Source organism: Gossypium hirsutum, chromosome D07 (genome assembly GCF_007990345.1).
Source record: "Gossypium hirsutum isolate 1008001.06 chromosome D07, Gossypium_hirsutum_v2.1, whole genome shotgun sequence".
NCBI classification, from domain to species: Eukaryota; Viridiplantae; Streptophyta; class Magnoliopsida; order Malvales; family Malvaceae; genus Gossypium; species Gossypium hirsutum.
The window spans coordinates 52,122,488-52,126,872 of record NC_053443.1 but is presented as its reverse complement, the minus strand read 5'-3'; positions in this window follow the sequence as shown (position 1 = coordinate 52,126,872).

The window sequence follows — 4,385 nt, the reverse complement described above, 5'->3', positions numbered from 1 at the left end:
GTGGAAGAGGGATCAAGAGAGAAGAATTGCAAGAACTTTGGGCTGAGAACCAAAATGGGAACCAATAGAGTACCCTCCTTTGTCAAAAACATTTACATCTGCGGGAATGATGTACCCTGGACAAGATGATCCACGAAACATGCTGGGATTAATTGAAAGAGATTTCAGAATGTTAGTATAAATGTCATTGACAAAGAAGCTGGTGCAAGTAAAGATGTCTCGAGGATACGCCCTTGCCCTCCTGGTTTCATGTTGAACAATTGGATTGCTGAGGAGCTTCTTGTAGTTCATAAGCCTTCAGAGTAATGCTAAACATCAACCTTCTATTGTGTCCTTAGATATAATAGAATTCTTTTGTAAGAGTTTGCATTCGCTCTTTATCATTTAAATGAATATCAATGAAGATGCATTTTGTCACGATTTTTCGCATTATCACTAATTTCATAATCATTTTCTCATCCTTACATTTGCCTCATTGCCATGACATAACATTTGTTTGTTGTTTCCAATACTTGGATGTCCCCCTATAGCTTCCTTTTCCATTCAACTTTCAGGTGCTCAGATATTGACGACATGAATAAGCCCGTTACGAATCTTGAAATTGATTTTGAGAAGGCTGTTTGCTTAGGAGAATTTGAAGCCGAAGAAAATGCTGAAGATTATGTCTCGTCTCCTGAATTGTTAAGGATGGTGGAACAAGAGGATAAACAGGTTCTGCCTCATGAAGAATCTGTGGAAACAATAAATTTGGGCACTGAAGAGAGGAAACAAGAAGTGCAGATTGGGACTTCTATTTCAGAAAGTACCAGGCATAGTTTGATCACTTTACTCCGCGAATACAAAGATGTTTTCGCGTGGTCATACCAGGACATGCCAGGGCTAGATGAAGATTTAGTGGTCCATAAGCTCCCATTAAAGCCAGAATGTAAGCCCATCCAGCAAAAATTAAGACGGATGAGGCCCGAAATGCTGTTGAAAATAAAAGAGGAAGTCAAGAAGCAATTTGACGCTGGCTTCCTACAAGCCTCCAAATATCCAGAATGGGTGGCTAACATAGTCCCGGTACCAAAGAAAGATGGAAAAGTACGAATGTGCGTGAATTACCGTGACCTGAATCGAGCAAGCCCAAAAGATAATTTTCCCTTGCCACATATTGACACGTTGGTGGACAACACAGCAAAACATTCATTGTTTTCTTTCATGGACGGATTCTCGGGGTATAATCAGATCAAGATTGCCCTGAGGATATGGAGAAAACTACCTTCATAACAATGTGGGGAACGTTCTGCTACAAGGTGATGCCATTCGGGTTAAAGAATGCTGGGGCAACATATCAGAGGGCTATGGTGACGTTATTCCATGACATGATGCATAAAGAAATAGAGGTCTACGCGATGATATGATTGCTAAATCTCGAGGAGAAGAAGAGCATGTAATGAACCTCAAGAAGTTGTTCGAAAGGCTGAGAAAGTTTCAGCTAAAGCTTAATCTAGCCAAATGTACATTCGGGGCTACCTCGGGAAAATTGCTAGGCTTAATTGTTAGTGAAAGAGGTATCGAAGTTGATCTAGATAAAATAAAAGCCATCCAAGAATTACCTCCCCGCGCACACAAAAGGAAGTCAGGGGATTTTTAGGGAGGTTGAATTACATTGCTCGATTCATTGCTCAACTTACCAACCAATGCGACCCAATTTTTTGACTCCTTCGAAAACATAACCCGGGAGAATGGAACGAGGAGTGCCAAGTGGCCTTCGATAAGATAAAATGATATTGTCTAATCCTCCTGTGCTAGTACCACCGACCCTGGAAAACCCTTAATTTTGTACCTGACCGTGTTTGAAAACTCAATGGGTTGCGTACTGGGGCAACATGATGAGTCAGGGAGAAAAGAAAAGGCGATCTACTACTCAGCAAAAAGTTCACTGAATATGAGGCAAAATATTCGTCCATTGAGAAATATTGTTGCGCTCTGGTTTGGGTAGCTCGGAGACTCAGACAATATATGTTGTATCACACGACATGGCTAATTTCAAAGCTGGACCCAATAAAATACATGATGGAATCGCCGGCACTATCAGGAAGAATGGCACGATGGCAGATCCTCCTTTCGGAATATGACATTGCCTATGTAAGTCAGAAGTCGATAAAAGGGAGCGCAATAGCTGACTTCTTAACAACTCGAACGACAGAGGAATATGAGCCTTTAAGATTCAATTTCCCAGACGAAGACTTAATGTGCATCGCAAAAATAGAATCCGAGTCATCAAAAGAGAAGTCATGGAAGATGTGCTTTGATGGTGCGTCAAATGCTTTAGGGCATGGAATTGGAGCAATCCTGGTATCACCAGACGGGAATCATTATCCGTTCACTGCAAGACTGAACTTCTTCTGTACCAATAATATCGCAGAATATGATGCCTGTATCATGGGGCTTCGTGCAGCTATCGAACGAAACATCGAGATCTTGGAGGTGTACGGGGACTCAGCCCTAGTGATTTACCAAATCCGTGGAGAATGGGAAGTGAGGGACTCAAAATTGATTAAGTACAGCGATTTAGTGGCTGGATTGATCAAGGAATTAAAGAAATAACTTTTCATTACTTCCCACGAGAAGAGAACCAACTGGCTGATGCCTGGCCACTTTGGCTTCAATGTTCAAAGCAAGTAAGAAGCAGAAATAATGCCCCTCAAAATGAGCATATACGAGGTCCCTGCACACTGTGTAGCATTGAAAAGAAGCAGACGGACGCCTTGGTTCCATGATATCTTAGAATATATCAAGAATCAAAGGTATCCCGAACAAGCGAATGAGAACGATAAAAGAACAATTAGAAGAATGGCAGCGGGATTTGTTCTTGATGGGGATATCCTGTATAAAAGAGGAAAGGATCAGATGCTTTGAGATGTGTGGATGATGTTGAAGCCAGAAAAATACTAGAAGAGGTCCATGAGGGAATTTGCGGAACGCATGCCAATGGTTTCAATATGGCCAGAAAGATCATGAGACTCGGTTATTATTGGCTGACAATGGAAAGTGACTGCATCAATTTTGCCAGAAAATGCCACAAATGTCAAATCTACGGCGATAAAATTCATGTAGCCCCTTCACCCCTTCATGTCATGACTTCTCCGTGGCCTTTTTCTATGTGGGGCATGGATGTCATAGGGCCAATTTCTCAAAAGCTTCAAATGGACATCGATTCATTTTTGTGGTTATCGATTACTTCACAAAATGGATTGAAGCGCTTCGTTTGCCAATGTGACGAAGACTGCAGTGTGCAAGTTTTTGAAAAAGGAAATCATTTGCCGATATGGTTTGCCTGAAAGAATCATCTCAGATAATGCCACGAATCTGAACAATAAGATGATGAAAGAAGTGTGCGAGCAGTTCCAAATAAAGCATCATAATTCCTCGCCCTATCGCCCAAAGATGAACGGGGCTGTTGAAGCAGCTAACAAGAACATTAAGAGGATCATTGGGAAAATGACTGAGACATACAAAGATTGGCACGAGAAACTTCCATTTGCTTTGTTTGCATATCGCACATCTGTGCGAACATCTACGGGAGCAACTCCTTTCTCTCTAGTCTATGGAATGGAAGCTGTGCTACCTATCGAGGTTGAGATCCCCTCTCTGCGAGTATTGATGGAATCAAAGTTAGAAGAAGCAGAATGGGTTCGAGCTCGATATGATCAGTTGAACCTCATTGAAGAAAAACGTCTAAGGGCAATTTGTCATGGGCAAATGTACCAAAAGAGAATGATCGCAGCCCATGACAAGAAGGTACGACCAAGAGAGTTCCATGAAGGAGAACTCGTTCTAGAAAGATTCTCCCAATACAAAAAGACCTGCGAGGAAAATGGGCACCAAATTGGGAAGGACCATACGTTGTAAAAAAGGCATTCTCAGGAGGAGCTTTAATCCTTACCGAGATGGATGGGAAGGAGTTACCGAATTCGGTGAATTCAGATGCGGTGAAGAAATATTATGCTTAAGATGAAAACCCGAAAAGGGCATCTTAAAAAAAAAGGGATCAGGGCGAAAACCCGAAAAGGGCGTCTTGATTAGTACAAAAAGATTAGGATGAAAACCCGAGAGGGCGTCCTAATGAAACAAACCTGGCGGTCGAACGATAGGTCAAGTAGTGAGACTACAGTATTTGAAGCACTTCTGAAAGCTCGAAATTTTCTACGCAAGAAGCCACGCTCGAAAAGATTATTGATTGAGGAACGTGGAAGAGTTCATGTGTTGAATATCTAGAGCATTTGTATCCGTTGAATACGACATTTTCTTTCTTTTTGACATTTTACTCTCATTGGTTAACTTTCTTTGTTTGCCACATTTGAAATAAAGGAATATGAGATATCCTTTTTGTCCCTACC